The sequence below is a fragment of the Neomonachus schauinslandi genome, chromosome 9 (genome assembly GCF_002201575.2).
Source record: "Neomonachus schauinslandi chromosome 9, ASM220157v2, whole genome shotgun sequence".
NCBI classification, from domain to species: domain Eukaryota; kingdom Metazoa; phylum Chordata; class Mammalia; order Carnivora; family Phocidae; genus Neomonachus; species Neomonachus schauinslandi.
Window position 1 is genome coordinate 82,229,427 of NC_058411.1, and position 22,303 is coordinate 82,251,729.

Genomic DNA, 22,303 nt, shown 5'->3' on the forward strand with positions numbered 1-22,303 from the left:
GCTGGAAACAGCGGTCTGACGTTTGGGCCCCTTACGAATGGAAACGAGTCAGAGAGAATGAGATACAAATTGGAGCTATTAAATTGTCTGCCTAGGTGTGGTATTATGTCCGGGGTTAAAAGCTCCCGGTCCGAGAATGAAATTATCAGCAGTATAGCTGAACCTAACGGTGTCTTATAAAACTGTCATGCGGCCTAGCCAGACTACCTTTCCACGAAGTGACACAGGTTCTACGGGAAATAATTTTACATTCCTAACAAGTGAATTACAAAAACGTTTTTCCCCCGTTACCTCAACCCTGGGATCCAATCCCACAAAAAAAAGATCGAAAAGAGGGGGGTCAGCACTATTGACAGACGTACATTCCAACCAGCCGACAGCGGGAAGACAATGCGCTTGCGCAAGTCGTTAACCAGTCAGGACTCCGCGGCAGAAGCGGAGGCGGGGCTTGTGGAAACGGCTGCCGCAGGGTTGGCGGACTTGGGAAGGAGCGAAGATGGCGGAGTGAGGCGTGCGGGTGGGAGCCGGCCGTTGGGCCGGGGGCGGGAAGGCCCCCGGAGTGTCCAGTGCTTCTCCTGGTCGGTGCGAGGTAAGCCGAGAAGGCGGGCGACGGGGAACTAGCAGGAGGTGGCGCGGCCCACCCCGGCCGGGGAACGGGAGCGCGCGGAGCCCTGCCTGCAGCGGGCGCGGGCCTCGGCCTGGCGTGGGTTTCCTTTCGAGCAGCCTCGGGCGGCCGTACAAACCTTGCGGGGTGTGTCGCACCAACACTTCGTCTTCTACCCACCTCTGTCCTTCTCAGTGCCTTTTTTGGCTGCCTTTGTGCTTTCGGCTTGTTCCCCGGTGATTGCACCCACGCGGGTGTGTATCTGCCAGCCGCTGCGTCGTCCAGCGGTTTATTTTTTAAAGAATACCTTTATTTTATTGATTTATTTATATTCCTCACCTCACGGCTTCGTGTTCGCTGTTTTGCCTGAGTCTCCGGTATCAATCGAGGCCTATTGGGGCCCTGAGTAATTTGTGTCCCTGGTCCGTTGACCTTGAGATTTGGTTTAATAGGTTCTCCCCCCGGGATTTTAATTTGTATCATTCACGTTCTCTTGCTACCTATTCATTCATTTCCCCCTCCCACCCCTCAAACTTTTAAGATCCGAGTAAGCATCTTTGTCCTTGTATGACTTGGTAATTGCTTAATGGTGCTTTAATTTCGACTGACTGTAGGTCCCGGTAGAATTCACCGTTGTTGTTTTCCAGAATTAAAAGAGCCAGTGTACAATTTTTATTTATCATTTATAGAGATAATGAGAAAGAGTTTGGGGAAATATTATTAGAACGTAATTTGTATAATGTGGTGGGGTTGCCAAGTATAATACTGTCAAGTCATTTGTATTCGGTTCTTGTATATGGGGTTTCTTTTTATAAATTGGATTTTTATAACCCCTGATTCGGTGTTTCAGTTAAATTCTTGGAAAGTTTCCTGTTACTAGGTTTCTGAATTAGTGAAGCCTATTTAGAATTGGCATGTTAGTTGGGTGCAGTTCCACTGATATGTCATAATAGGAATGAATATTTCTGGTGTGCTCTTTGCTGGTCCTTGATTTAGCAAAGCTGGAAATATGCATAAAGAATAGCTGCCTTATAAATAAGACCTTTCTCTTTTGTCAGGAGTATTTTTTTCAGTTTCATCTAGAAGAAGAAACAAGATATGTAGGGCAGAGGAAAGGAACAGAATATTATTCCTACCTTACAACAGAGGGGTGTGGTCATCTATATTAAAGCAAAGGTCTTTTGTGAGAAGAGGGACCACAGCATCATCAGGTTCTTAGTGGGAGGAAAGTACCATAAAAACTTGAGAACCACTTATTCAAGAGTTTTGATATCTTTATAAAATTAGTGCCAGTGCAGGTAGAGAGTAACTTCTTTCTGACTATTCCTTTTGAATAGTTTTTGATAATGATTTTTTTAAAGATTATATTAGAGAGGGAGAGAGCCAGAGAGATCGCGGGTGGGGGCAGGGGCAGAGGAAAAGAATCTTGCAAGCAGAGACACACACACACACACCTACCTCTGACTGAGGTTGGAGCCCTACCTGGGGCTAGATCCCAAGACCCATGAGATCATGACCTGAGTGGAAACCAAGAGTTGGACACTTAAATGACAGAGCCATCCAGGCGCCCCATCGTGATGTTTTTAAAAATAGCTTGGTTCATTTGAATAGTTCTGCACAAAGAAGCATATAGCACAAGTGAGGGCTGTATCCTTACTATAATGTTGTTTTTATTTTTCCTTATCACAGGAAGAACATTTTCTTTGGCTTCCAGGTGCTTTTATATTCATCTTGAGAAGAAAGCAAAAATCAGAACTCAGGATTTGGCAAGTGAGTAATAGTCGCTAATGCTTCCAGATACTGTTTAAGCAGCTTGAAAAATAGCTAGATAGAAGTAGAACAATAAGCTTCAACAGAAAATGAACACCAAAAATGACTAGAAATTTTTAAGATTTTATTTATTTGAGAGAGAGAGCAAGCACTAGAGAGAGAGAGCAAGCCTGAGTAGGGGGCAAAGGGAGAGGGAGAAGAAGGCTCCCCGCTGAGCAGGGAGCCCAACGTGGGACTAGATCCCAGGACCCTGGGGTCATGACCTGAGCCAAAGGCAGATGCTTAACCGACTGAGCCACCCAGGCACCCCATTGACTAGAAATTACTTAAATTTAAGCTAAATCTTGTATTTTCAACAAAAGCAGTGTATCAAGTATAAAAAAGAAAAACTTGATCATTTGCCCAAACCAGTAATTTTTATTGGATAAAGAAGAAAGATACAGCTTTAATTAGATTGAAGATCAAATGATAAAATATAAGTGCTACTAGGCAAATTTTAGGATATATTCACTTGTTTTAATTATAGATAAATACTGATATTTTAATCTTTAATTTCTTTTGTTGTTTTTTGTTTGTTTTAAGATTTTATTTATTTGCGAGAGAGAGAATGAGAGACAGAGAGCATGAGAGGGAGGAGGGTCAGAGGGAAAAGCAGACTCCCTGCCGAGCAGGGGGCCCGATGGCGGGACTCCATCCTGGGACTCGAGGATCATGACCTGAGCCGAAGGCAGTCGCATAACCAACTGAGCCACCCAGGCGCCCTAATCTTTAATTTCTAAAGCTTTTCACTACACCATTAATATTTCTAGGTATGAGTCTAGCCATAGTGTTGCTATCTTCTGAATTTACCACAGATGTAAGTATGTTCTATTGCTCAAAGAGCAAAAAGTGATATGTGCTTTAATAATTGACAACTTTATCTGTCAAACAGGGTTTCCTAGGGCTGCTGTAACAAACTAGGTGACTTAGAACAACAGAAATATATTGTCTCACAGCTTTGGAGAGCAAACATCCAAAATCAACCTTGAAGGTACTAGGGAAGGATGTGTTTCAGGCCTTTCTTCTAACTTTTGGTAGTTCCTTGGCTCGTGGCAGCATGACTCCAGTCTTCACATGGCATTCTCCCTGTGTCTGTGTCCTAAGTTCTATGGGGACACCAGTCATGTTAGATTAGGGGCCCACCCTACTCCAGTATGACCTCATTTTTTTTTTTTTAAGTTTTTTTTTTTTTTTAATTTTTTTTTTTTTTTAAGATTTTATTTATTTATTTGAGACAGAGAGAAAGAGAGAGAGAGCACATGAGAGGGGGGAGGGTCAGAGGCAGAAGCAGGCTCCCTGCCGAGCAGGGAGCCTGATGCGGGACTCGATCCAGGGACTCCAGGATCATGACCTGAGCCGAAGGCAGTCGCTTAACCAACTGAGCCACCCAGGCGCCCAGTATGACCTCATTTTAACTAATTATATCTGCAATGACTGTATTGACTATTTTCAAATAAGGTCACATTTTGAGGTACTAGGGAGTAGACTTCCAATTTATGAATTTGGGGAGGACACAGTTCAACTCATAACATCTACTTAGTCATATACATTGATTGTATTACATGGAAATCATTCAATTACAGCTGCCTTAAGGATTAAAATATTGTGTACCACTGATAAAGCTACTTAAGAATAGTGAAGGGGCGCCTGGGTGGCTCAGTCGTTAAGCGTCTGCCTTTGGCTCAGGTCGTGATCCCAGGGTCCTGGGATCCAGCCCCGCATCGGGCTCCCTGCTTGGCATGAAGCCTGCTTCTCCCTCTCCCACTCCCCCGCTTGTGTTCCTCTCTCGCTGTGTCTCTCTTTGTCAAATAAAATCTTTAAAAAAAAAAAAAAAAGAATCGTGAAAATCATAGAGACAGAAAGTAGGATGGTGGTTGCCAGGGGCTTCAGGAAGGGAAAATTGGGAGTTATTATTTAATGGGGGCAGAGTTTCAGTTTTGTAAATGAAAAAAGTTCTGGAGATGGAAGGTGGTGATGCTTGCACAACAATATGAATGTACTTAATACCACTGAACCAAACACTTAAAAAGGGTGAAGATGATAAATTTTATATTATGTGTATTTTACCACAATAAAAACAAATTTTAAAAAAAGTTAAGTAAAAAAATTCCAGCTATACAGACAGTCCCTGATTTAATGATTGTTCGCCTGAACGATTTTTTGCCTTTTTGATGGTGTGATAGCAGTACACATTCAGTAGAAACCATACTGTGGTTTTTAATTTTTTTTTTTTTTTTAAGATTTTATTTATTTATTTGACAGAGAGAGACACAGCGAGAGAGGAAACACAAGCAGGGGGAGTGGGAGAGGGAGAAGCAGGCTTCCCGCGGAGCAGGGAGCCCAGTGTGGGGCTCGAAACCAGGACCCTGCATGACCTGAGCCAAAGGCAGACGCTTAACGACTGAGCCACCCAGGCGCGCCCAGTTTTTAAATTTTGATCTTTTCCCTGGATAGTAATATGTGGTGTGATGCTTTTATGGTGCTGGACACTGGCAGCAAACCACAGCTGTAAATCCGCCACGTGATCCACAAGGGTAAACACATACAACTGTTTTTCATTTTCAGTACAGTATTCAATAAATTATATGAGGTATGAGATATTCAATAATTTATTATAAAATAGGCTTTGGTTAGATGATTTTGCTCAACTGTAGGCTAATGTAAGTGTTCTAAACACATTTAAGGTAGGCTAGGCTAAGCTATGAGGTTTGGTAAGTTAGGTGTATTAAATGCATTTTTGACTTAGGATATTTTCAGCTTAGGTTGGGTTTATCAGATCATAAGGAAGATCTGTATTACAATGTACAAAAGGAAAGGAATAGGGTGCCTGGATGGCTCAGTTGGTTAAGCGACTGCCTTCGGCTCAGGTCATGATCCTGGAGTTCCTGGATCGAGTCCCGCAGTCTGTTTCTCCCTCTGACCCTCCCCCCTCTCTCTCATGCTCTCTCTCTCAAATAAATAAATAAAATCTTAAAAAAAAAGGAAAGGAATAAAAGAAAAAAAGGAATAAAAACGGCTGGGACAAATTTAGGTGATAGTCTTTATCATATGCTTTTAGAACAGAGGCTTTGTTGCTTGAATTTAGAACCTTAATTAAATCCAGGTAGATAGAGGGCAGACACCTGGGTGGTGCAGTTGGTTAAGTGTCCAACTCTTGGTTTCAGTTTTGGCTCAGGTCCTGATCTCAGGTCCTGAGATAGAACCCCACTTTGGGTACTGTGCTAATTGGGATTCTCCCTCTCCCCCCTGTTTGTGCGTGCTGTGTGCACACACACACACTCTCTCTCAAATAAATAAATCTTTAAAAAAAAAGAAATAAATCCAGGTAGTTAGTAATAGAAATTTGACATTGGTATAGCCCAATATTAGTAACATCTAAATATCTATCTGCAGGAAATTGATGTAAATAAATGTAGGTGCTTCTGTACTTAAAGGGTAGCTTTGGGGCACCTGGGTGGCTCAGTCGGTTAAGATCTGCCTTCGGCTCAGGTCATGATCCCGGGGTCCTGGGATTGAGCCTCACGTTGGGCTCCCTGCTCAGTGGTGAGTCTGCTTCTCCCTCTTGCTCTGCCCCTCCCCCACTCATACTTTCTCACGTGCTCTCTCTCAAATAAATAAAATCTTTAAAAAAAAAAAGGTAGCTTTAATTCTGATATGGAATGATCACTAATATACATTAAAGGGAAAAGCAAGGTGCAGAACATGGTGTATAGTATACTTTCATTTGTGGGGAGAAAATAAATCTACTTACACAGATGTTATGTAGCCATAGGATATCTAAAAGGATATGGAATTGGGTGATGGGCATTAAGGAGGGCAGATGATGTGATGAGCATTGGATGTTATAAGCAACTGATGAATCACTGAACTCTACATCTGAAATGTTACGATGTACATATGTATATCTGTTAATGATGTACTATATGTTGGCTAATTTAATTTAAATAAAAATAAATAAATGGATATGGAAGAAACATTGTATATCCTATTGTACCTTTTCCTGTTAGTGCTTTTGTTACCTATTCAAGTAAATAATTTAAAATTTTCAAAGAAAGGAAGCACTCAATAATGTTGAATGACTGAGAAGTTAAATTTTTGCTCAGGCAGTGATTTTTTTTTTTTTTTTTTTTTTAAAGATTTTATTTACTTATTTGAGACAGAGAGAATGAGAGAGAGCATGAGAGGGAGGAGGGTCAGAGGGAGAAGCAGACTCCCTGCCGAGCGGGGAGCCCGATCAGGCAGTGATTTTACATTAGTAGAGCCTATCCATATCTGGGGGCAGAAACTGTCCATCAGACCCAGCACTATTTTTTTTTTCTTTCAAGATTTTGTTTATTTATTTGAGAGAGAGCATGAGCGGTGGGGAGGGGCAGAGGGAGAGGAAGAAGCAGGCTCCCCACTAAGCATGGAGCCCCACGTGGGACTCGATCCCCAGGACCCTGGGATCACGACCCAAGCCAAAGGCAGCCACTTAACTGAGTCACCCAGGTGCCCTGACCCAGCACTATTTTAATAAGACACTTAAAAACTTAACTGGAATGATAAGTATAGCCATTGTGTTTTGTAAAATGCGTTCTGAATTTATATAGCAAAGTAAGAAAGGAGTTTTTTTTTGATGCTGAAACCCGGGAGCAAACCGAATTTTTATTATTTTTATTTTATTTTTTAAAGTTTTTATTTATTTATTTGACAGAGAGAAAGAGAGAGATAGCGAGAGAGGGAACACAAGCAGGGGGAGTGGGAGAGGGAGAGTGAGAAGCAGGCTTCCCGCTGAGCAGGGAGCCTGATGCTGGTCTCAATTCCAGGACCGTGGGATCATGACCGGATTTGAAGGCAGACACTTAACGACTGAGCCACCCAGGTGCCCCCGAATTTTTATTTTTTAAGAAAGGCGTAATTAACTCCCATGATATATCATTCTTTCTGTCCTTCGAGGAAGCAAAGTGTATTACTTATTCAATGATGCATAACAGATTATCCAAAATTTAGTGGATTAAAACAACAGTAAACATGTATTATCTCGTACAGTTTATGTGGGTCAGGAGTTACAGAGCAGTTTAACACTGGGGCTTTCTGGCTTGGATTCTCTTCTAAGGTTGCAGTCAAGATTGGCTGGGGTGGCAGTTATCTAATTCCATGGTGGCTCCTTCACGTGGCTGATAAATTCATGCTGGTGGTGGAAAGCCTTTGTTCCTTCCAGTGTCGGCCTCTTCCAAGGCTGCTTGAATGTCTTCATGTACAACATCTGGCTTCTCCCAGAATAAGCAGTCCAAGAGAACAGTGCAGAAGTCACAGCTCCATCTGTGTCTCAGAAGTCACTCATCATCACTTTCTCCTCATTCACTTGGTCACTCTTTTGAGACCAACTAGTGTACTGCAATATAGTTCTGACACTAACCATCCAGAGTTAATGCAGACCCCACAAGTCAGAGGCCCTGTTCCCAACAAGACTGCCCTCACTTTAATCTTTGTGGGTTTTGTGGTGGTGGTGGTGGTGGTGGTGGTTTTTTGGTTTTTTTTTTAAGTAGGCTCCATGCCCAGCATAATGCTTGAACTCATGACCCTGAGATTAAGAGTCGCATGCTGGGGCACCTGGGTGGCTCAGTTGGTTAAGCGACTGCCTTCGGCTCAGGTCATGATCCTGGAGTCCCGGGATCGAGTCCCGCATCGGGCTCCCTGCTTGGCAGGGTGTCTGCTTCTCCCTCTGACCCTCCTCCCTCTCATGCTCTCTGTCTTTCATTCTCTCTCTCTCAAATAAATAAATAAAATCTTAAAAAAAAAAAAAAAAGAGTCGCATGCTGTATGTACTGAGCCAGCCAGATACCCCAAGATTGCCCTCACTTTAAAAGGCAGCCACACTTAGGAGGATTCCCAGGCAACCTGCACTTCTGATCAGTTGGCTGCAAATTCAGGGATTCTCACAACCCTGTCAGAACCGAATTTTGGTTTCGTTGGTTTTCTCTGTTTTTCTATTCCCTCTTTTATTTATCTCTGCTCTGATATTTATTTTTTCCTTCGTTCTTGCTAGCTTTGGGTTTAGTTTATTCTTTCTCTAGTTCCTTAAGGTGTAAAGTTAGGTTGCTGATTTGAGTTAAGATTTTATTTATTTATTTGACAGAGAGAGACACAGCGAGAGAGGGAACACAAGCAGGGGGAGTGGGAAGGGGAGAAGCAGGCTTCCCGCAGAGCAGGGAGCCCGATGCAGGGCTCGATCCCAAGACCCTGGGATCATGACCTGAGCCGAAGGCAGACGCTTAACGACTGAGCCACCCAGGCGCCCCATGAGATCTTTCTTTTTTAATGTAAGCATTTAGATCTATAAATTTCCCTCTTAGCACTGCTTTACTGCATCCCATAATTTTTGGTTTGTTGTGTTATTGTTTTCATTTATCTCAAGGTATTTCCTAATTTCCCTTGTCATTTTTTCTTTGACCCATTAATTATTTAGGACTCTTGTGTAATTTCTTCTGGTTCATTTACTGTAAATTCCAAGGATTTAGAGTTTCCCTCCCAGGACAAAGGCCAAATTCTTTATCATACCCTGATTCATTGTTAGAGGAGACTGTAGGAGGGTGTAAATACCGGGAGGCAACAATAACTGGGGCCCATCTTAGAAGCTGACTACACCCAGAGTCATTTGAAGCAGGTCTGGCTAGCCCAAGTACTACATTAAAAATTCTGATTTCCCTTTCTGTCCTCCCAGAAAGTCAGATTTTCTAATACAAAGTTACTTTATTTGTATAATCAATAGCACTAAACAAGTGACCTCAAAGACCTAGAAGTGCCTAGTAAGTCATCAACTTTATAGGGATGTATTTGAAGATTTTGTAGATCAGTTTGTATAGTTTTGGTTTCCTCACTTAACTCTAGAACCTATTTACATTTTAACTAATGTTGGCTAAATGTATTTAACAGCCCTGCTCTTCATTCATTCAGCAAATTTTTATCAAGTGGTTACCTGGGTCACATGCTAGTCTGGGTGTTTGGGATTCATTGGTAAACAAAACAGTTTCCTTCCTGATGGAGCTTACATGTTATGTATTAAATATTTTATTTTTAAGTAATCTCTACACCCAGTGTGGGGCTCAAACTTACAACCTTGAGATCAAGAGTTGCATGCTCCACTGACCATGTCACACAGGCACCCCTGGAGCTTATTATTTTATTTTATTTATTTTCATTTTTTTTTAAGATTTTATTTACTTATTTGACAGAGAAAGAGAGGGAACACAAGCAGGGGGAGCTGGAGAAGGAGAAGCAGACTCCCCGCTGAGCAGGGAGCCCAATGCAGGGCTTGACATGACCTGAGCCGAAGGCAGACGCTTAACGACTGAGCCACCCAGGCACCCCTGGAGCTTACATTTTAGACAGGACAGTAAATGAAGAAACATAATAAATACCTTATGAAGTAACTTAGATAGTGTTACAGGCTATGGATAAAAGGAAAAGTAGATAGGGTAAAGGGGAATGGTAGAAGTGTGTCTGTGGATGGGATGGAGGGATAGTATAATCTTAAACTGGCTCAAAGTAGGCCTCTTTGAGAAAATGACATTTAAGTAAAGACGAGGTGAGAGGACTAGCTATGTGGATACCTGGGGAAGGGTCCTCTCACGAAGGGAAGAGCCAGTACAAAGGCTATAAGGTTGGAGTATGCCTGACATTCCAGGAAGAGCAAGGAGTCCAGTGTGGTTGGAGCACATGATGGAGGAGGAGATAGAAATAGAGTTGGGGGGCACCTGGGTGGCTCAGTCATTAAGTGTCTGCCTTTGGCTCAGGTCATGGTCCCAGGGTCCTGGGATGGAGCTCTGCGTCGGGCTCCCTGCTCCGTGGGAAGCCTGCTTCTCCCTCTCCCAGTCCCCCTGCTTGTGTTTCCTCTCTCGCTGTGTCTCTCTATGTCAAATAAATAAATAAAATCTTAAAAAAAAAAAAAAAAGAAATATAGTTGGGGTCAGAAAGGATATGGTGGAAGGTGGTGTAGACCTTAGGGGGAATTGTAGGTCATGGTCAGAACTATGGCTTTCATACTAAGCTACTACTACTCATTCACTTTTCAGTAGGTCCTACAGTTTGTGATCCATATTTGTGTTTAGAGTGAATAAAATGAATGGTGACTGAGTGAATGTGAAATTGGGTATTATGGGGTTTTTGTTTGTTTTTTAAAGATTTTATTTATTTATTTGAGAGAGGGGGGTGGATGAGCAGGGGAAGTGGAAGAGGGAGAGGGAGAAGCAGGCTCCCTGCTGAGCAGGGAGCCTGATGCGGGACTCGATCCCAGGACCCTGAGATCATGAGCTGAGCCAAAGGCAGATGCTTAACCAACTGAGTCATCCAGGAGCCCGAAATTGGGTCTTTTGAAGAGAGAACAGGCTTATGATATTCTAGTGTTATTGCCTGATAATAAAGATATAGATGGGGGGGAGGTGGAGTTTATCTATGATGAATGTATGTATTTTTATTAGTAAGTATTGCTGAAGGAATTTGTTTATAAGACAGTCTAGAGGGGCGCCTGGGTGGCTCAGATGGTTAAGCGTCTGCTTTCGGCTCAGGTCATGATCCCAGGGTCCTGGGATCGAGTCCCGCATCGGGCTCCCTGCTTAGCAGGGAGCCTGCTTCTGCCTCTCTCTCTCTCTCTCCCTGTCTCTCATGAATAAATAAATAAAATCTAAAAAAAAAAAAAAACTTTCAAAAAAAAATTAAAAAAAAAAAAAAGACAGTCTAGATAGGTTCCCTGTTAGGAAAAGGTGCTCAACTTTGATGCTTATTTGGTTTACATAGAATTCTTTTTTTTTTTTTTTTTAAAGATTTTATTTATTTGAGAGAGAGAATGAGAGAGAGAGCACATGAGAGGGGGGAGGGTCAGAGGGAGAAGCAGACTCCCTGCCGAGCAGGGAGCCCCGATGCGGGACTCGATCCCGGGACTCCAGGATCATGACCTGAGCCGAAGGCAGTCGCTTAACCGACTGAGCCACCCAGGCGCCCTACATAGAATTCTTTTAGCGTATTTCCTCCTGGAAGGAACTAGCTTGTATCTTCTTTCCCCCTCAACATTACTACCAGTTATCTTGCCATTAGAATTGAACTGCAGGTGGGCGCCTGGGTGGCTCAGTTGGTTAAGCGACTGCCTTCGGCTCAGGTCATGATCCTGGAGTCCTGGGATCGAGTCCCGCATCGGGCTCCCTGCTCGGCAGGGAGTCTGCTTCTCTCTCTGACCCTCCTCCCTCTCATGCTCTCTGTCTCTCATTCTCTCTCGCAAATAAATTTTAAAAAAAACCTTAAAAAAAAAAAAAAAAGAATTGAACTGCAGGTGGTGCTTAGGTGGCTCAGTCAGTTAAGCGTCTGCCTTCAGCTCAGGTCATGATCCCAGGGTCCTAGGGTCTAGTCTCAGCAAGGAGCCTGCTTCTCCCTTTCCCTCTGCTGCTCCTCCCTGCTTATGCTCTCTTGCTCTCTCTGTCTCTCTCTCAAATAAATAAAATCCTAAAAAATAATAATAATAATTGAACTACAGAACAGTCTAATGGCTGGTGCAAGCTTTGAATTGGCCTGAGTAAGCTTATATAATGAAACAGCTCTGTTGCCCATGGTGTTCTAAAGGCCCTTCTGTGGATATTCTCTATTTTTTTACTCTTACTTCTGCTGCTTCTGCAACAAATGCAAATTCTGTAATTCTCTTCCTCCTGATTTGATTCTGAATTAATTTACATTTGCCTTTAATTCCAGTATAGTTAACATGCAGTGTTATATTAGTTTCAGATGTACAGTACAGTGATTCAGCAATTCCATACCTCACCCAGTGCTCATCACAGCAGATGTCCTCCTTAATCCCCATCACCTATTTCACCCATCCTGCCACCCACCTCCCCTCTGGTAAGCATCATTTTGTTCTCTGTAGTTAATAATCTGTTTCTTGGGGCCCCTGGGTGGCTCAGTCGTTAAGCGTCTGCCTTTGGCTCAGGTCATGATCTCGGGGTCCTGGGATCGAGCCTCACATCGGGCTCCCTGCTCAATGGGAAGCCTGCTTCTCCCTCTCCTACTCCCCCTGCTTGTGTTCCCTCTCTCACTGTCTGTCTGTCGAATAAATAAATAAAATCTTAAAAAATAGAATCTGTTTCTTGGTTTCTTTCTTTTTCCTTTGCTCATTTGTTTTGTTCAAATTCCACATATGAGTGAAATAATAAGGTATTTCTCTTTCTCTGATTTATTTCACTTAGCATTGTACTCTTTCGCTCCATCCATGTTGTTGCAGATGGCAAGATTTCATTCTTTTTGGCTTGTTCAGCTTTTTGGCCTTTCAACTTTCATTCATCTTATAGCCGAATAATACTCCATTGTGTATGTATATATACCACATCTTCTTTATCCATTCACCTATCAGTGAACACTTAAGCTGCTTCCTAATTTGGCTATTGTATGTAACGTTGTTATAAACATAGGGGTGCATGTGTCCCTTTGAATTAGTGTGTTTGTATTTTTTTTTTTTTTTTGTAGATATCTAGTAGTGCAATTACTGGATTGTAGGGTAGTTTCATTTTTAACTTTTTTTTTTTTAAGATTTTATTTATTTATTTGACAGAGAGAGATACAGCGAGAGAGGGAACACAAGCAGGGGGAGTGGGAGAGGGAGAAGCAGGCTTCCCGCCGAGCAGGGAGCTCCACGCGGGGCTTGATCGCAGGACCCCGGGATCATGACCTGAGCCGAAGGCAGATGCTTAACGACTGAGCCAATCAGGCGCCCCTCATTTTTAACTTTTGAGGAACCTTCATACTGTTTTGCACAGTGGCTGCACCCATTTGCATTCCTACCAGTAGTGCAAGAGGGTTCCTTTTTCTCCACATCCTCGCCAACACTTGTTTTTTATTTTAGCCATTCTGACAGGTGTGAGGTGATACCTCATTGTAGTTTTGATTTGCATTTCCCTGATGATGAGTGATGTTGAGCATCATTTTATGTGTCTTTTGGCCATCTGTATGTCGTCTTTGGTGAAATGTCTGTTCATGTCTTCTGCCCATTTTTTAATTGGATTTTGGGGGTTTTTTGGTGTTGAATTGCATCAGTTCTTTATATATTTTGGATACTAACCCTTTATTGGGTATGTCATTTGTAAATATATTCTCCCATTCAGTAGGTTGCCTTTTAGTTTTGTTGATTGTTTCCTTCACTGTACAGAAGCTTTTTATATGGATGTAGTCCCAATAATTTATTTTTGCTTTTATTTCCCTTGCTGTAGGAGACCTATCTAGAAAAATGTTACTGTGGCTGATGTCAGAGACACTACTGCCTGTGATCTCTTCTAGGATTTTTATGGTTTCAGTTCTCATATTTAGGTCTTTAATACATTTTGAGTTTATTTTTGTTAATAGTGTAAGAAAGTGGTCCAGTTCCATTCTTTTGCACATAGCTGTCCAGTTTTCCCAACACCATTTATTGAAGAGACCATCTTTTCCCCATTGGACATTCTTTCCTGCTTTTTTGAAGATTAATTGTATAATTGTGGGTTTATTTCTGGATTTTCTATTCTATTCTCTTGATCTATGTGTCTGTTTTTGTGCCAGTACCATACTGTTTTGATTACCTACAGCTTTGTAGTATTTTTTTTTTTAAAGATTTATATATTTGAGAGAGAGAGCACCTGCGAGCAGGTGAGGGGGAGAGGGAGAGAGAGAATCTCAAGCAGACTTAGTCCTGAGCCTGACACAGGGCTGTATCTCACGATCCTGAGATCATGACTGGAGCTGTGATCAAGAGTCGGATGCCCTAACTGACTGAGGAACCAGGAACCCTTGGACATGTGTATCCCTTTTTTTTTTTTTAGTTTTTACATAAATCTAACTTTTTTGTATTATGCTTATATATTTTTTTGACTTGCTTTTCTGATGATAGTACTGAATTTGGTGTTATCGTTGGACATTTTCTTTTAGACAGTGTGTAATCTAAAATGTATTTTCTTTATGTGTTTTTAAATATTATTTTTAAACATGAGCTCATGCAGAAGTACCTGCCTTAACCTCCCTGTTTTTAATTTATTTTTTATTTCCAGGTATTCTGTGTTGTCTCCTGGAGTAGGTAGTCTTTTTATCCAGCCACTTTCCCTATTCCTGAAATGTGGATATCTCTTCTCTACATATTTTACCTCCATGATTTGGATCGGAAAAGGCTGCTTTTCTTTTTGTTCCACTTCTCAGAGTCAACATTGAGAAGCTCCTAGGATGCAGTTGTCTTGCCAACTTCTCCAGGAAGAAAGAAGCAACTGACATGCATGTTCTGCTTTTTGCTTAATTATAAAGAAGTTATTTTGGAAGCTGAGGCTGATGTTTAATTTGAAACAGGTGCTTAGATGTTGGTGTTTGTGAATTCTTTACCTTTTGTTTCAAACAAGAAGACTAAATAAATAGCAAGTATGGATGACATCAGGTTTTTTTTTTTTAAATGTCTTCCAGTTTCAGCCACTGTCATAAGCACAGTTGAATCTGCAAGGAGTAAATTCCAAATATGTGTTCTAATATGAAATGAAAGATATGCTTAAAAACTACAGATATTAAATATCTAAATCCTGACTCATCCTTTGAAGTACATTTGCTGGAAAAGAACAAAGATCCAATTTTGCAATAAAACCTTTGATGTGATAAAGAAGCATGAAGACAAGAGGATGCAAGGTTAACAGAGTCTCTGTAAAATACACATCTTTACATGTGTAAATCTACAGTTTGGATGTGAAGAGGGATTTTTCTCCTAGAGCAGGAAGCTTTTGTTGACTTCTGTCTCAGAAGTCTTTGGACATTTCGTATTTTTAAATGATTTTTCATTTTTCTAAGGAAACACCACATTGTACATTTGCTAACCCTATGAATGCATGCTTGAGAAAGGTTGGAAAAGGAAACAAAACAGCTTCAAGTCCACTGGTGGAACCCTTTTCACCTCCCTCAGATGAGAGGCTCCTGTATTGCAAATTACTTCATTCTTTTTTGTGGACTCTTAACATAGCACTTGAGACTTGGTTTTCCATGCTGCTAAGGCAGGAACAAGTGGCTTAAGTGGTTTTTCTGTTCAGAAGATATGGCAGATCCTCTAGTATGACCTGCCTTCAACTTTGGGCATGAAGGAATGGGGAAAACAAAAGAGTTTGCAGATAATTCCTTTCTCCTGCAAAAAGGAAGCAAAAATGCTTTATGCAGCTCCATCTAACTTTATGGCATCTTACATTCTGTAGCTCCAGTTTTCTAAAAACATAAATAACTTTGTTCCTTTGATCCAAGATGGGTATTCAGATGTTTGGTTTATTTTTTTAGGTGAGGTGTAATGTTGGGCTGTAAAGGCTGGGACTCAGGTAACTTTCCCTGGTTGTAACCAAACACTTCAGTAGCAATGTTCCCAAATTTGTGGTTGATTTAGAAGAAATTCGGGGTCTGGAAAAAAACTCACACAAGAAAAATAGTTCAACAAAAATATGGATCTTTCTTCTCCTTAAAACTTACACCATGTGATGAACAGATTATAATGTAAAGCTATTCTTGCTTCCAAATCTACAGAGGACCACTGTATGAATTGTCAGGTCTTTATATAAGAAGAAGGAAGCTATGAGTCTTTGTGAGAAAAAATTTGAAACTTCTTAGATGCAATTAAGAACAAATTGTCTTAGATCATATCTGTGATTTAGGGAATTTGCCTAGGGTCATACATGCTGTGATGCTAAAAACTTAGGCAGATTTACCAAAATTTAGCAGTGATAGAAATGGCCAAAAATGGGAATTGTTGAGCACTCTTAACGATTAGTTAAATTGGTCAACCTCTTTGAATTGACATAAGAAAGCTTTTTAGTAAAATAATTCCATAATATAGATAAAATATAATTTCCTTTGAGGGCAAATACTGAGTGGTAAAACATAGAAGTAACTTTGGATAAAGGTAACTTAAATGTTTCTCTAAGTAACTTCTCAGCCAACTTCCTGATATTTTCTTTAACTATTTTGGAATTGTTAAAGACAGAACTGAGTTCCATTGGTATGTTGAGAATTTATATCTTTAGTTGTCTGTTATCCATCTTCCCCATGTCCTTTTTGCAGTGTTTTGGGTAGGACCATTTGGCAGGGGATAGGGACTTTATACCATCAGCACCAGTGAAACCATCTCTGGCCCATTTGTTTGAGTATGTATCAGACTCATCTTCTCCAGTTGCTTTGTATTTATTTCATAGCTAAAGGAACCACTGTTGAATGCTCTCGTTCAAGTTGTTCTTTGAATCTTCAATGGTTGTCACCAGATAGTATCTAACAAAATGGGTCTTTGCCAGTGTACTAGCCCAATGTTTGCTTAATATGCCTACATTTTTCCCCCTGGGCTATTTTGTCCCCTTCTTAATGGGAAAAGCTGTAATTTTAGGCAGGACTACACCTTGATCAGTAGCTGTGCCTACTTCCTTCTCTGCTCATCATGTCAGCTGGCAGTTTTTCTTTTAAAAAGTTAAACAAAAACGGGGTATGTGCAATAGAAATATATATATATGTATATTTTAATACTTGTGGACAAATGTTACAAGTTGTTTAAGAACAACAAAATCACCAATGTCTTCCATTTTGAGATGTGTATAGTTTTGTAAGCATTAGTGCTTGGTAGCATATTGTAGTGCCATGTTAGGGGTTAGTGCATGAGCCTAGTAATAATTTAAACTTCAGGATGAATTATTGATAATAACCAGTAGTGTAACATGAGTGGAAAATCGAGACCTTTTCTTTTTTCATAAATATCGGAATCATGATACTCTCCCTGGGGAAAGGAGATTAAGGCCAAAAACTCATTTATGAATAGAACTGTGGGATTACAGTGTGAAATACTGTTTGAGGATATTTAAGCTTTTTCTGAGGTAGCTGGAAACCAGCTGCCTTTGTGTCTTATGAAACCTCAAATCAAAATGAGGCCCCATTTCATGATTCTGCTTTGTTCTCTTAGTTTGAGATGAGATTGTTCTTATGCTGTTTTCACACAGTGTGTCTTGTAGGTTTATTATTTAATCCACTCCTTTGCATCAAGAAATTATTTTCTTATTTTGCATGTCTTACTGAAATGCTATGTTAGTCAAGTGCTTTTCTAATCTGCAGACCATTTACATTTCCTGTCTGTGGCATGCTAATTGTTATGGAAGAACACTGGTCAGTAGTTCAGTGTCCTACATTAATTTGTCACAGGCATTTCCTATTTCACAGTCTGAATTGCGTGTTGATGGCATTCCAGACCTTTTCACAAGAATTGGAGTGTAGCTAGATGGAGCCTAAGCAGGTTGCCATGTAATAACTATCTCTTTTGCTTGGTTATAGTAAGCCACCTCAGACAGCTTTCACTTTTTTCTGCTTGTAAAAATAAATGATTTTGTTCTGAAAGCATAAGATAGCTTTCTGTGGAAAAGAAACTCCTACCCCTAAAAGCTGCCTTGAGAACTTGGAAAGGGCAGTTTTTGGAGGTGATTTTTAAGTCTCAGTATTAGGAGAGTTCAGGATTTTTTGACACAGATTTTACAGTTACCATGATATGTAATGCAAAAGGAATGTGGTGTGTCTCCAGTACACAAGCAAGCTTAAACAAATAGACTCTGTAGCAGCAGATATCCAGGGACCCAGGTTTAGATTCTCAGAGTGTACTTTTTAAAGCAGTTGTACTCTTGGCTCTAGTAGTTTAGTGCCTGGGAGAATCTATTTCCAAAAAGCATTTAAATATTTTTAAAAATACCTCTGAAAAGGTAATGAATGAATGCAAAATAGCACAGTACATAGGAAAGGTATTTCCTATTGCAAAAAATAAATAAAAGCCATAAAACGAATAATAATTTTCAAGAGGTAGAATCTTTGTAGCAATAACAGTTTTGCATGTATAGTAAATTGTATTAGCAAAGTTGTACAATAGAATAAATATTACTACTTGAGTTGGTGAAGCTCTGGTGATGAACAGAGTTGCACCAAAGGAAGATGTTTTAGGCAAAGAACATATAAAAGGTACTTTAAAAGCTGAATGTATATGAATAAATCATGTGTGAGAAATAGCAACTTTTGTGTAGGTGTAAAGGTTAGAGACCCTGTTTGTTTCCTAAAGCAGAGGGGTAGAGCCAATGAATGAAATTTTTCTAGTGGTTAACCAGGAAACAAATGTACTCCTACCGATGTAGCCCCACTGAAGCCATCAGGTGGGGATTTTGCTTCTGATGTTCTTTTCAGCAACAGGCATTTATAGAATAGGCGACTTTGTGCTCTGTCACCTTTTCTTTTCTCCTTTCATTCTCTGGGTGCATTTTAAGAATGGAAAAGTGTGTGTGTGTGTGTGTGTTTGGGTTAAAAACAAACCAAGAACTTGGATAGCTGGCTTTTCCTTATGCCTCTGGTTAGTTTAGGGGAGTTAGAATTTAAAGATGTAAAGCAAAGGATTGAAGGGAATAGCCAAAGACAGCATGTTGGTTTTATAAACCTTGTCTGATGTACATGTGTTGAGGACTTTGGCATGTGACTCTTTAATAAGAGCCCAGCAAACTAGTTTCTTGATCTGAGGGATCTCACACCTCATATCAGGATATAATAGAGGAATGGAAGCTGACTTCTTACTCCCTTTTACCTTGTGTTCATTTTGGCCATTTAGCACCTTGAAGGTCCCTGAAAAGATTGGGTCTCTGTTCCCTTGTTTTCCCAGGGAAAAAACTAAAAGTGGAGCGGATTTAAGAAAATAGTGCCTCTTGAATATTTCTTATATGGCAACTCCAGAGGATAGGGAGAAGGCTATTATATTAAATGGATTATAGCTCCTCTTTAAATGTCCTACGCCGTCATTTGGTGCTAGAGACATTGGAATAACCAAGCAATATTTAGTCATCTGCACGATCATGAGGACACCGCTGTGTATTATAGTGATGTCAACAATTTAGTTACTTAAAGACTAATAACAGCCACGTTAATAGTTGTAAATGCTAAAATGTGCTACAAGTTTTTGTAGTCTCTAGGTATACGGTTATTACTTTTCAATGTTGTGGTCTCATGTTTACTCTTTGTGTACCTGTGATATGCAAAATATGAAGAGACCCTTGGCCTCCAGGAGTTTACATTCTCATGGTGCTGCTGGTGCAAGCAAATTGCTTCTAGTTTATTCAGAACATTGCTTGGCTATTAACCATACCCTATTTGGAAGAATTCCTTGGCTGATAGTTTTCAAAGTACAAATCTATGCTAAATTTCAGGGCATTGATTTTGAGTTTACATTATATCAGCTCTGCTGTTCATAAACTCCTTTTCCCCAGGGGGCTGTGCAGATAAAGTTCATTAATGTGAATCAAACCATTCTGTCTAAGAGCATCTTCACCATCTCTATACACGTATGCTCTTCTATGCTACAGCTGTCAATAAATGGCCAAGAAAACTTAACTGCTCCAAAAGACTGTACATCTTTCAATTCTCTTTCTTTTCCCAGAGTTTTCACATCATTCTCTACCCAAAAGGGCCAGGATTCGCAATTAAGCCTTTTGTAACTAAGTAGTAGTCCTGATTTTCACCTTTTTGTGTGTGACTTTGTACCTCTATTCTGAAGCAGCATTGTGATGTGGAGCACCTGCCCTGCCTGCATTTCTAAGCAATCACTTTATTAACCCATATTTTCAGTTGAAACTGCATGCATCCTTGTTATTTCCCCTAATTCCTCTGAATCAGGGGGTCTTTTCTGCATGTTTATTAAAACTGGGTCTGAATGAAAGTGCAAGAAATAGTGGCAGGCCCAGAATTCTGATTTTAGAGTACTAATATTCTAATGCATGATTGAAAATGTCCAGTGTTATGTGGTGGCTAGTAGATAGATATTATATATGCGTTTATTAATGAAGCAATAGAGACTTAAACCAGTAGCCTGAATTTACTTTTTGGATTATTAGTTTTCATTTTCTAATTAAAGATTATCTTAACTTCCATTGAAAATGGGAGCTAGAAGATAAACAGGGGCAACCACAAGACATTCAAACTGTCAGGAATAGAGAGCATGACAGTGCTCACCCTCTAACCTCTTGCCTGGTTCCCTTAGTCCCCAAGCATGTTTAAAAACAAAACAAAGGCACAAACTAAGCATGTTGAATAAATAAGCTGCTATGGCTATAATAATCAGAAAGGTGCAGAGTTTCAGAAAGGGTAGGAAAGTAGGGAATTGCCAGTGTAGAGTATATAAAATAAAAGTATGGGGTTTGTCTGAGAAAATTTATGTGGCTTAAGTTAGGATATTTTAAAACTAGTATCTTGGAAGTGAATGGAAGCGATATGCCCGTATTTCAGATGTTGCAGGATTTTCAGATAACCAGCCAACTCTTCTGGATGCTACTGGTACCGACTAGCCATAAAGGTTCCCTGCAGCCAAGGAGACTGCTCCATTTTGTGGAAACAGTGCTAAAAGTATTGACAAATCTGTGGTTTGGGTTCTTTTTTGTTACTGTATTACATAAATGTTTTGTTTTTAAAATTTTATAGCCAGAGCTTTAGCCATTTTATTTTGCTCAGACTGCATAATTTGTTGCCTAAAGCTTCTGATGCCAGGTAAACAGGAGCAGGTTTTCCCACTTTTGGAGAAAAAAAGAAGAACACTTGCCATATATTTCCTTACTTGATGAAGAAAATAGATCAGTTTATTGTGGTAGCTTAAAAATTTTGAGAAGATTCCTGACTTTGAAATAAACCCTGTTAAGTGCAAATGATCATGACAAGTAATAATACAAATGGAATTCATAGCTGAGTGGCGTAAACAGGAGAGAATTCAGAGTTAGACTAGATGATTCTCATAGGCCCCTCCGAGGTTTCATGTTCTATGATTGAAAATTAATTTTTCTTAAGTCATTTTAACCTGTTTGCTCTGGGATTTCACTCCAAATGCCTCTGGGAATGTTTAAGTGTAAGTGGTAACTTTCCAGGAGTTCAGAACTGAATTAAACTTACAATCATTGCAGTGTTTAGTGTCCACTTAAGTACAGGAAGTGAGATATCATTTCCCATTTGTAAATTTTCTCCTTGCCACTTACTGATTACATCTGCCAACCAATGAAACCAGTAAAGATACAAGGAAGGAGTTTCTCTCAACTCTGTTCCAATTATTCCACAAAGGCACATAGATAAAAAACCAGGTGTCACAGATTTCTCTAGGAACGTTTACTCCTAAACCTCCATTAAAATCAAAATAGATACCGGAAGGTTACTGACAATTTTCAAAAGGTTTTGTCTCCCTTGGTGATAGTATGCCATGCCATCAATTTTCCTCCCAGAGATAAGAACAGTATTCTGGCAATACATTATCATCAGTCCTTAAATAACAGTAATAGTCTTGGCACTTACCTTAAACCCACCCATCACAGTCATATTATATTAGAGTATCATTAACATTTTGATTTACTCTCCTATAAGTACGGTTGTTGCTCACTGTTTTTACTTGCTGTTCTGTATTTTCTTCATTGCACCATTAGTATATAATGTTAAAAAGAATTTCATTGAATATAAAGTATTACAAAAGGCAGCTTTTTAATCTATGCATCCTTGGGATTTCAGAAATTTTATTCTTTGATGTAAAAGGGAACTGCTATATGAGTTGGAAACTCTGCACCTGTGTGTGTGTGTGTGTGTGTGTGTATTTTGGCAATAAAGCAGCATGGGCTGAGAATGCACTGAAACTTCACTGTGTTACTCATTACTTGGAATGGGTAGTTTTTTTTAGACTACTTTTTTTAAAGACTTTATTTGTCAAAGAGAGGGAGAGAGAGCATAAGCAGGGGAAGAGGCAGGCAGAGGGAGAAGCAGGCTCCCCGCTGAGCAGGGAGCCCGATGTGGGACTCGACTCAGGACTCGATCCCAGGACCCTGGGATCATGACCTGAGCCGAAGGCAGACACTTAACTGAATGAGA

The 22,303-nt window shown here is 40.2% G+C and overlaps 1 long non-coding RNA gene across 1 annotated transcript; it reads left to right on the forward strand.

Moving 5' to 3' along the window:
* The first annotated feature begins 475 nt into the window (after positions 1 to 475).
* LOC110585265 lies at positions 476 to 22,065 on the forward strand. Its single transcript, XR_002480609.1, has 3 exons — positions 476 to 589; positions 2,294 to 2,374; positions 14,449 to 22,065. It is a non-coding gene; the product is annotated as an uncharacterized LOC110585265 (long non-coding RNA).
* Positions 22,066 to 22,303: the final 238 nt, after the last annotated feature.